Source organism: Oncorhynchus keta, chromosome 3, assembly GCF_023373465.1.
Source record: "Oncorhynchus keta strain PuntledgeMale-10-30-2019 chromosome 3, Oket_V2, whole genome shotgun sequence".
Taxonomy (NCBI): Eukaryota; Metazoa; Chordata; class Actinopteri; order Salmoniformes; family Salmonidae; genus Oncorhynchus; species Oncorhynchus keta.
This window is the reverse complement of record NC_068423.1, coordinates 23,292,001-23,304,573: the sequence shown is the minus strand read 5'-3', so window position 1 is coordinate 23,304,573 and position 12,573 is coordinate 23,292,001. Positions and strand designations below refer to the sequence as shown.

The 12,573-nt window shown below is 38.9% G+C and overlaps 1 long non-coding RNA gene across 1 annotated transcript; it reads right to left on the bottom strand.

The window, feature by feature from the left end:
* Positions 1–304: 304 nt before the first annotated feature.
* LOC118368644 (uncharacterized) lies at positions 305–12,054 on the bottom strand. Its single transcript, XR_004822397.2, has 5 exons — positions 11,639–12,054; positions 10,381–10,454; positions 6,492–6,824; positions 3,611–5,545; positions 305–3,050 (listed from the first exon to the last, which is right to left on the bottom strand). It is a non-coding gene; the product is annotated as an uncharacterized LOC118368644 (long non-coding RNA).
* Between the last annotated feature and the right edge of the window lie 519 nt (positions 12,055–12,573).

Sequence of the window (12,573 nt, the reverse complement as noted above, 5' to 3'; positions counted from 1 at the left end):
TGAGCTTGCGGGATAATTACACTCCTGGATACAGGTTTTTTTCGTAGCTAAACGTGATGAACAAAACGGAGCGATTTGTCCTAAGCAAATAATATTTTTGGAAAAACTGAACATTTGCTATCTAACTGAGCTCAAGCTAACTAGCTTGAGAGCTAGCATATTTATTTCATTTCATTTGCATTTTCATGAATAGTTAACGTTGCGTTATGGTAATGAGCTTGAGGCTGTATACACGATCCCGGATCCGGGATGGCTAGAATCAAGAGGTTGAAAAGATGAGAGAGGCCTGTAATGTTCATCATAGGTACACTTCAACTATGACAGACAAAATGAGAAAAAAAATCCAGAGAATCACATTGTAGGATTTTTTATGTTTTTATTTGGTCAAGAACAAAAGTTTCTCAATACTTTTTTATATACCCTTTGTTGGCAATGACAGAGGTCAAACGTTTTCTGTAAGTCTTCACAAGTTTTTCACACACTGTTGCTGGTATTTTGGCCCATTCCTCCATGCAAATCTTCTCTAGAGTAGTGATGTTTTGGGGCTGTTGCTGGGCAACACGGACTTTCAACTCCCTGCAAAGATTTATGGGGTTGAGATCTGGAGACTGGCTAGGCCACTCCGGGACCTTGAAATGCTTCTTACGAAGCCACTCCTTCGTTGCCCGGGCGGTGTGTTTGGGATCATTGTCATGCTGAAAGACCCAGCCACATTTCATCTTCAATGCCCTTGCTGATGGAAGGAGGTTTTCACTCAAAATCTCACGATACATGGCCCCATTCATTCTTTCCTTAACACGGATCAGTCGTCCTGGTCCCTTTGCAGAAAAACAGCCCCAAAGCATGATGTTTTCACCCCCATGCTTCACAGTAGGTATGGTGTTCTTGGGATGCAACTCAGCATTCTTTGTCCTCCAAACACGACGAGTTGAGTTTTTACCAAAATATGACCATATGACATTCTCCCAATCTTCTTCTTGATCATCCAAATGCTCTCTAGCAAACTTCAGACTGGCCTGGACATGTACTGGCTTAAGCAGGGGGACAAGTCTGGCACTGCAGGATTTGAGTCCCTGGCGGCGTAATGTGTTACAGATGGTAGGCTTTGTTACTTTGGCCCAGCTCTCTGCAGGTCATTCACTAGGTCCCCCCTTGTGGTTCTGGGATTTTTGCTCACCGTTCTTGTGATCATGTTGACCGCACGGGGTGAGATCTTGCGTGGAGCCCCAGCTCGAGGGAGATTATCAGTGGTCTTGTATGTCTTCCATTTTCTAATAATTGCTCCCACAGTTGATTTATTCAAACCAAGCTGCTTACCTATTGCAGATTCAGTCTTCCTAGCCTGGTGCAGGTCTATTTGAGTTAAAAATGCAGATGGTCTTACAGTGTTAAAACAACACTCTCCCCCCAAATACTGTGTTATGGAATAAAACTACAAAGTGTAGCAGCATCATCTCTAATAGTTTTAAAGTCTGAATTTACAACACGCATGGTGTTAGGGAACCAACGATCTAGGAGTGTTAGTTTGTCAACACTTTGAACAGTGTTTATTTAATACAACTATTTTGATGGGTCACATATACACGTTAAGTGTTACATTTAACACTGTAGATGTAAAAATGTTGATTTGAATAATGCTATTTAGGGTTAAAGTTATGGTTAGGTTTTATGACTGTGTTGTTGTGCCAGCTAGTAACCACTCTGCAGAACTGCCTCCACATACATGAGTCATTCAAATAAATGTCAACCTGCGAGATACTGTATGTACTGTGATGTCTGAAATATACATTATTGGTGTAGATAATAATTAAATACAAGACAACAAGCTCTATATGATAGAAGTAACATTATAACGACTGGTTATTTCCAAAGGTGTATTTGTACATGAATCAATAATGCAGAATATGACATCTATTATACAAACCAAGCTTAGTGGTAAATCACTGCTTGTGAGTTTTACAGAATAATACAACATCAAATGACACAGTGCCTTCAGAAAGTATTCACACCCATTGACTTTGTCCACATTTTGTTGTGTTAAAGCCTGAATTGAAAATAGATTCAACTGAGATGTGTGGGTCACTGGTCCACACACAATAGCCCATAATGTCAAAGTGGAATTCGGTTTTTCAAAAGTTTTACAAATAATTGAAAAAATAAACATCTTAAATGTCTTGAGTAAAAAAGTGTTCAACCCCTTTGTTATGACAAGTCTAAATAAGTTCATGAGTAAACATTTGTTTAACAAATCACATAATACATTGCATGGACTCACTCTGTGCAATAATAGTGTTTTAACATGATTTTTAATGACTACCTCATCTCTGTACCCCACACATACAATTATCTGTAAGGTCTCTCAGACGAGCAGGGAATTTCAAACACAGATTCAAGGAGGTTTTCCAAATGCCTTGTAAAGGGAACCTATTGGTAGATGGGTAAAACTAAAAGCAGACATTGAATATCCCTTTGAGCTTGGTGGAGCTACTAACTTAACTTTGGGTGGTGTATCAATACATCCTGTCACTACAAAGATACAGGTGTCCTTCCTAACTCAGTTGGCAGACAGGAAGGAAGCCGCTCATGGATTTCACAATGAGAACAATGGTGACTTTAAAACAGTTACAGAGTTTAATGGCTGTGACAGGAGAACACTGAGGATGGATCAAACACATTGTAGTTACTCCACAATACTAACCTTGACTAGTTTGATGGGGCGGCAGGTTGCGTAGTGGTTAGAGTGTTGTGCCATTAACCAATAGGTTCCTGGATTGAATCCCTGAGCTGACAAAGTAAACATCTGTCGTTCTGCACCTGAACAAGGCAGTTAACCCACTGTTCCCCAGTAGATTGTCATTGTAAATTAAAATGAGCTCTAAACTGACCTGCCTAGTTAAATAAGCGATATAAATAATAATAATTGACAGAGAGAAAAGATGGACGCCTGTACAGAGTAAAACATATTTTTTAAACCACTACTAACAAGCCACACACATTATTTTATCCTTGTGGGGAACTAACATTTATTTACATTCAAAGTCATATTTTCCCTAACCCTTACCATAACCCTAACTTTAACCCATAACACTAACCCAACCCTAACTCCTAACCCTTACCATAACCCTAACTTTAACCCATAACACTAACCCAACCCTAACTCCTAACCCTTACCATAACCCTAACTTTAACCCATAACACTAACCCAACCCTAACTCCTAACCCTTACCATAACCCTAACTTTAACCCATAACACTAACCCAACCCTAACTCCTAACCCTTACCATAACCCTAACTTTAACCCATAACACTAACCCAACCCTAACTCCTAACCCTTACCATAAAATTAACCCCTAACACTAACCCAAACCTAACCCTTACCATAACCCTAACTTTAACCCATAACACTAACCCCAACCTAACTCCTAACCCTTACCATAACTTTAACCCCTAACACTAACCCAAACCTAACCCTTACCATAACCCTAACTTTAACCCATAACACTAACCCCAACCTAACTCCTAACCCTTACCATAACTTTAACCCATAACACTAACCCAACCCTAACTCCTAACCCTTACCATAACTTTAACCCCTAACACTAACCCAAACCTAACCCTTACCATAACCCTAACTTTAACCCATAACACTAACCCCAACCTAACTCCTAACCCTTACCATAACTTTAACCCATAACACTAACCCAAACCTAACTCCTAACCCTTACCATAACCCTAACTTTAACCCATAACACTAACCCCAACCTAACTCCTAACCCTTACCATAACCCTAACTTTAACCCCTAACACTAACCCAAACCTAACTCCTAACCCTAACTTTAAACCCATAACACTAACCCAAACCTAACTCCTAACCCTTACCATAACTTTAGCCCCTAACACTAACCCAAACCTAACTCCTAACCCTTACCATAACCCTGACTTTAACCCAACCCTAACTTTAACCCATAACACTAACCCAACCCTAACTCCTAACCCTTACCATAACCCTAACTTTAACCCCTAACACTAACCCAAACCTAACTCCTAACCCTAACTTTAACCCCTAACACTAACCCAAACCTAACTCCTAACCCTAACTTTAACTCATAACACTAACCCAACCCTAACTCCTAACCCTTACCATAACGATAACTTTAACCCCTAACACTAACCCAAACCTAACTCCTAACCCTAACTTTAACTCATAACACTAACCCAACCCTAACTCCTAACCCTTACCATAACCCTAACTTTAACCCCTAACACTAACCCAAACCTAACTCCTAACCCTAACTTTAACCCCTAACACTAAACCAACCCTAACTTTAACCCCTAACACTAACCCAACCCTAACTCCTAACCCTTACCATAACCCTAACTTTAACCCCTAACACTAACCCAAACCTAACTCCTAACCCTAACTTTAACCCCTAACACTAACCCAAACCTAACTCCTAACCCTTACCATAACCCTAACACTAACCCAAACCTCCCTCCTAACCCTTACCATAACCCTAACTTTAACCACTAACACTAACCCAACCCTTACCATAACCCTAACTTTAACCCCTAACACTAACCCAAACCTAACTCCTAACCCTTACCATAACCCTAACTTTAACCAATAACACTAACCCAAACCTAACCCTTACCATAACCCTAACTTTAACTCATAACACTAACCCAACCCTAACTCCTAACCCTTACCATAACTTTAACCCCTAACACTAACCAAAACCTAACTCCTAACCCTTATCATAACCCTAACTTTAACCCCTAACACTAACCCAACCCTAACTCCTAACCCTAACTTTAACCCCTAACACTAACCCAACCCTAACTCCTAACCCTTACCAGAACCCTAACTTTAACCCCTAACACTAACCCAACCCTAACTCCTAACCCTAACCCTTACCATAACTTTAAACCCTAACACTAACCCAAACCTAACTCCTAACCCTAACTTTAACCCCTAACACTAACCCAAACCTAACTCCTAACCCTTACCATAACCCTAACTTTAACCCCTAACACTAACCCAAACCTCCCTCCTAACCCTTACCATAACCCTAACTTTAACCCCTAACATTAACCCAAACCTAACCCTTAACATAACATTAACCCCTAACACTAACCCAAACCTAACTCCTAACCCTTACCATAACCCTAAGTTTAACCCCTAACACTAACCCAAACCTAACTCCTAACCCTAATTGTAACCCTAAAACTAAGCTTAAAATAGCCTGTGTCTTCATGAGGACGTGGGATGTCTCCACAAGGATAGAATAATTAACACACACACACACACACACACACGGCTCCTCCATGAACTGAATGTTATCCAGGCTCCAGGTTTAGAGCCTTTCTGGTAGCTTCAGGGCTCTGGTCAGTGTTGTCATTTTTCTCAAGGAACTTAAGTCGACCCATCAATCTTCTGCCAGAACCAGAAGTGATGAGAAACAGTAGAACACCCAGAACAGTGATGATAATGGTGAAATGTGACCTGACGATCCCCCTTTGAACAGCTCTGGTTTCTTATTTCTCGCTGAGAAAATAAAGAGAAGTTAGCACAAATGTGAAAGTATCAAGCCCCATATGGAATGTATACACTGAGTGTACAAAACATTAGGAACACCTTCCTAATATTGAGTTGCACCCCCTTTTGCCCTCAGAACAGCCTTAATTCGTTGTGGCATGGACCCTACAAGGTGTCGAAAGAGTTCCACAGGGATGCTGGCCCATCTTTCCTCTGGGGCGGCAGGGTAGCCTAGTTGTTAGAGCGTTGGACTAGTAACTGAAAGGTTACAAGTTCGAATCCCCGAGCTGACAAGGTACAAATCTGTCGTTCTGCCCCTAAACAGGCAGTTAACCCACTGTTCCTAGGCTGTCATTGAAAATAAGAATTTGTTCTTAACTGACTTGCCTAGTAAAATAAAGGTAAAATAAAAATAAAATAAAAATAAACTCCAATGTTTCCCACAGTTGTGTCAAGTTGGCTGGATGTCCTTTGCGTGGTGGACCATTCTTGTTACACACCGGAAACTTTTGAGCGTGAAAAACCCAGCAGCGTTGCAGTTCTTGACACACTCAAACCGGTGCTCCTGGCTCCTACTACCATACCTCATTGAAATGCAGTTAAATATTGTCTTGTCCATTCACCCTCTGAATGGGACACATACACAAGACATGTCTCATTTATCTCAATGCTAAATAAATTAAATCCTTCTTTATCCTGTCTCCTCCCCTTCATCATCACTGATTGAAGTTGATTTAACAAGTGACATCAACAAGGGATCATAGCTTTCACCTGGATTCACCTGGTCAGTCTATGTCATGGAAAGAGCAGGTGTTCCTAATGTTTTGTTAACTCCGTGTATATGAATACTGTATTATCACATTTAATTTGAATTACTGGACCTTTTCCTGGTCATATCACATGAACCCATTTAACCTGTGTAACACTGGTCACTGTATATTAACATTGTACTCACATGTACCGGAAACATTCAATGTGCCAAGTCCATTGCCACAGTTTGTGTTAATGGTAAAAGTGTAGTTTCCCTCATCAGCTTCGGTAACATTTTTGATCTCACAAAAGTAGGTGTTGGTTGTTATCGTAGTGTTACAATCTTTTGTACAATCACAACTTCGTATTGGAGTTTTTGATTTATCCTTCCAGAAATACTTTTCAGTTTTACATCCCGTCTCACTGTTACCTACATCACCCTTCTTATTCTGATATGCATCACTGTAATCCACTCTACATGTCAGGTTGTGGTTCTGTCCTGCTACAACCGATTGATTTTCACATGTTACATTAACCCCTGGAAAACAAACAAGGACATGAATTAATCAACAAGCAACATAATATTGGATGTCAATGAATGAAAGGATATCAATGGATAATATTGGGTATCAAACTATATCAAGGAATGAACATGCAACATAATATCATAGCATTGTTCCAGTACATTTTACATTAGGATAAACATGTTCATATACTGTACATACAATGACAAATGTGTACATATACTGTACATACAATGACAAACATGTACATTCACATGTACAGTGGGGCAAAAAAGTATTTAGTCAGCCACCAATTATGCAAGTTCTCCCACTTAAAAAGATGAGAGAGGCCTGTAATTTTCATCATAGACACACTTCAACTATGACAGACAAAATAAGAAAAAAATCCAGAAAATCACGTTGTAGGATTTTTAATGAATTTATTTGCAAATTATGGTGGAAAATAAGTATTTGGTCAATAACAAAAGGATATCTCAATACTTTGTTATATACCCTTTGTTGGCAATGACAGTGGTCAAACGTTTTCTGTAAGTCTTCACAAGGTTTTCACACACTGTTGCTGGTAAGATCAAACAAGCAAATTCGCAAGCTCAGAAAGAAAAAAATGGGGTTTTCATCTATCACTACAACGTTAATTTCTAAATTGTAATTACTTTGCCACTTTTGCCTATTTATTGCCTAACCCTAAGCTCAACCCCTAACCCTAACCCCAAACCCTATCCCTAACCCCTAACCCCAACCCCTAACCCTAACCCCAAACCCTATCCCCTAACCCTAACCCTATCCCTATCCCTAACCCCAACCCCAACCCCTAACCCTAACCCCTAACCCCTAACCCCTAACCCTATCCCTAACCCTAACCCTAACCCTAACCCCTAACCGGCCTAAAAAGGTGAAGGTGAAAAAGGTGAAAGGTGATAAAGGTGATAAAGGTGAAATAAAAAATAAAAATAAAAATGTTGCCTTTACAAATCATGTCCAATAAATATCATTTACCACAGGTGGACTACAATCAAGTTGTAGAAACATCTCAAGGATAATCAATGGAAACAGGATGCACCTGAGCTCAATTTCAAGTCTCATAGCAAAGGGTCTGGGTACTTATGAAAATAAGGTATTTCTGATATTATTTTTAATACATTTGCAAAAATGTACATAACTTCTTTTTGCTTTGTCATTATGGGGTATTGTGTATTGATTATTAATTTTTATTCATTTAAATCATTTTAGAATAAGGTTGGAAAGTAACAAAATGTGGAATGGGGTCTGAAAACTTTCCGACTGCACTGTAGCTTAGTAGAACCCCCCTCTTGTTTAATGCACAAACATGTAAGAGGGTAATTCTACCCAATGCAAACGCTGAGTGTTGGAGTGTGCCCCCGGCTAGCAGTAAAACAATATATAATACAAAATCTTGTCGTCTAGATTGCTTAAATAAGGAATGTGAAATTATTTTAACTTTTACTTTTGATACTGAAGTATATTTAAAACCAAATACTTTTAATCAAGTAGTATTTTACTGGGTGACATTCACTTTACTTCAGTCGTTTTCTATTAACCTGTTCAGGATACCATGGTTTACTGCCCCTTCTGGAGGATTTGGGTACCCATATAAAACATGATACATTTTTGTCAAAAGTTGCTAATATATGCAAATCAAAAATATTATCGAATAGAAAACACTCTAAAGCTTTTAAAACCGTTTAAATTATGTCTCTATGTATAGCAGAACTCTCAAAATCTGCATTTTCCCAAAATATCTCTTCTCATCTGAAAAGTTGGGTCACCTTTGACCTCATCGCAAACACCCTTTCCAAACAGTCACAGCACCCGGAACAGTCTCCACGTGTTCAGCGTGATCTCAGCTTTCAATGGGACTTCTCATTGTGAGAATCGCCTGCTCCCAGAGTTTGAGCACGCTCTCTCAGTCACTCAAAAAAACCTGTGCGCAATGGTCAAGTCCTCTCTCTTTTCCAAGATCGATTGAACAGTGCTTGTGTTTCTGTTTGTTCTCAAAATTGCTGTACACCTTTATAACATGTTAAAGCTTGATTATGAAGTTAGTTTGACAAGTTTACTCGACATATTATATATTCTTTCGAAGTTTTGGTGCGCAACCACTTCAATTTTGACTACATTTTTACCAAAATCAGGCTATTTTGAGAACAGAAAGATGCAGACTTGAAAACTGAACGCTAATTTGGTGAGTATAATCCCTTACAGGTCGTTTGATGGAAGAATAACAAAGGTAAGGGAATATTTAATGTATTCATTTTGGGTTTCTGTCGACTCCAAGATAGAGGAGTCATTATGCTACTGTGGGAGCGCCGACTCCATATTATAGTCTAGTGAACGCAAAATGTAACGTTAAAATTAAATGTAACAATGCAATTGCATTTAGAAGAAGTGTATCTTGCTATACATATGTAAAACATGCATATTTAGTCAAAGTTTATGATGTGTATTCCTTGTTAGCTGACGTTATCTGCCGGGGCTATCGTCATTTCTCAGGACATTTGGGTAGCATTTTTTGAACGATGCATCATTGTAAACAGAGATTTATGGATATATTTAGCATATTATTGAAAAAAATGAATGTACTGTGTAACATGTTATATTACTGTCATCTGATGAAGATTTCAAAAGGTTAGTGAAATTATTTTTCTTTTAATCCTGCGTTTGTTGATTGCATATTTTTTCCTACTTGGCTATGCTAATGAGCTATGTCTGCGGTGGTGGTTTGACATAAATATGTGCTATGTTTTCGCCGTAAAACATTTTAGAAATCTGACTTGCTGGCTAGATAAACAACTTGTTTATCTTTCATTTGAGCTATTTTACTTGTTAATGTGTGGAGGTTAAATATTTTTAGGAATATTTTTGCGCATTGTGCGTTATGGTAATGAGCTTGAGCTGTAGTCACGCTACCAGCAGAGGAATAAAACTCCCGAGCTGGTTAAAAGGAGTCTTTTCTTGTATGGAAATTGGGTACTTTTTCCACCACTGGAATTTATACACCTCTGTCAGCATCAATGAAGCTACAAAACTGGCTGTGTTCAATCTGAACACGACAATACAATGACTTTTAATCAAATGTCTTTTTTTCTCTCAACATGGCAGGGTTCATAAATATTGACACCAATGAAGATTCTTATTAATAAAGTATTGAAAGGTTTAGTATTTGGTCCCAGATTCCTAGAATGCAATTTGACTCTTCAAACTTGTTGGATGCATTTGTTGTTAGTTTTGGTTGTGTTTCAGTTATTTTCTGCTCAATAGAAATTAATGGTAAATAATGTATTGTGTCATTTTGGAGTCACTTTTATTATAAATAAGAACAGCATATGTTTCTAAACACTTCTACAATAATGTGTTTGCTACCACAATGATGAATACTCCTGATTTAATTGTGAATAATGATGAGAGGGTCAAAGATCTTACCCCCAAGACATGCTAACCCCTCACCAATACAATAACAGGGGAGGTTAGTATGTCTCGGGGTTATGATCTTTGAACCTATAACTTTCTCACTCATAACAACCATAATAATGTATAAAGTGTGCAGTTTACCTTGTTTTTCTGACTGGACATTAGAAGTGAACAAACCGAGACTCAGAAACAGCAGAAGCATTTTGCCATGTGTCCTAAAGCACAAAGAACAAAACATGAATAGCTTATACATTAACCTACATTAACCTACATCAGATTGGACATAGACTGTATGCTTCAAGCAGTAGTTCTATGTCTTGAAGGACTGGAATTAACCACAGCCCTGCTCTGTAGTCGTGGCAACTGTGGAGCTGTAGTGATATTTAATTAAGAACAGGTTAGGAGAAATTCTGGGTGAATCTGAATAGTTTTCAAGTCCCACTCAAGCAGTTTTTTAAATGAATTTCCCTTTTGAAAGACCATATCCAAAGTATAAATACAGTAGTGTATACACACTTAAGCTTTAGAATAGACATTGAGAAAAATAGAGCTGTTTAGACTTAACTGCAAAAGTCAATGAGTTAAAAAATACTTTGGCGTTGTAAAATGGGTATGAGAGGTTCTGAATTGCAACCTGGGGCTCCCCCCGCACCAAAACTTCTACCCCCCTGCAAGCAATCTGCAAAGCCTGAACTTCTCCACATTTATGCATTTCCTCTCTCCACAGCCTTAGTAGGCCTACCAAAGAAACACCCAGAGTTCATATGAATTCACCATCTAACACAGACTGTCATTAGCGCTGAGGAAAACAAAATAACCTTCTGAAATTGAGACTCTGAGAGTAATCATGAGATGTCCGTCGAGGTGACATTGTCACGCCTTGGTCTTAGTATTTTGTGTTTTCTTTAATTATTTGTTCAGGCCAGGGTGTGACATGGGTTTATTGTATTGTCGTATTGGGGTTTTTGTAGGCATTGGGATTGTGGTTGATTAGGGGTGTGTCTAGTATAGGCTTGGCTGCCTGAGGCGGTTCTCAATCAGAGTCAGGTGATTCTTGTTGTCTCTGATGGGGAACCGTATTTAGGTAGCCTGGGTTTCACTGTGTATTTCGTGGGTGATTGTTCCTGTCTCTGTGTAGTGTTCACCAGATAGGCTGTAATATGTTTTTGTATTTATTAGTTATTTCATGTATCGTTCCGTTTTTTTTCATTAAAGACATGAGTAACCACCACGCTGCATTTCGGTCCGACTCTCTTTCAACAAACGAAGAACGCCGTTACAGACATGACTAACAAATCCTGACACACACACTCACTCACTCATGCGTGTTTTAAGGACAGGCGGGCAGGCAGGCAGGCACGCACACAATAATCTAAGTAGGTAAGGATACTGTACTTACAAGCTTACAGCCTCTGAATGTTCTGCCATCAAATAAAGTTGTATTGCGCAGTGTCCCAGAAAATAACTGTGGGAGAAGAGATTGGGTGGAGACAGTGGAAACCCCCTTTCACAACCTCTACCCTACATGATGCCAACTGTTGAGAAGGAATGCAACACATTCTCTTTCTCTCTCTCTCTCTTTCTCTTTCTCTTCTCTCTCTCGGACAGATCCCCAACAGTCCTAATATGGGAGCTGAGGGAGGACAAAGCTACAGTCATTTCACTTTCACCAAGTTTTTTTTTCTTCGACAGGAAAGAACACCAGACGAAAGTGGAGTTTCCAGACTACACTACTAAAATGCTATGTTTATACCACTTTACTTTAGTCAGAGCAGAGGTGTATGATTTGATGTGGATGATTTTCCATACATTTTCTCAATTCTAGGATCTAGATTCTATAGCATTCGAGAGAGATAATCCCCGTCAGATTTCAGAATGAATTCAAATCAGACTGAATTGTATTCATGCTCAACATGTGACAATGACGCTATAAATACACGTTAAAATAAAAAGCATTCTGCAATTGGTACCTCTGTTATTGGCCTTGTAAATGATTGAAATCTAACCAATATTTCTTGAAGAATATAACTTATAGATGCCGCATGAGCTTAGTTCAACTGTCACATCAGAACCCCAAATGTAAAGTTGTTTTATTTATTTGTTTGTTAACAAAGCACACGTAAAAAAATTTATTGCCTCAAAACATGGTTAAAACTATAATTGTTATATCATGAGTGGTCAGTCCTTGTATCCATAGTTGATCTAGCAATTTGAGAGTGGTTCAATTCCTCCATCCCCATTCCTCAGCTGTTTACCAAATCAGTGGTGGCTTTGTTATTGTCCGAACTGCAGATTACCCCTTTTAAAAAACATGACTTGGTCTTCCTTGTTGGA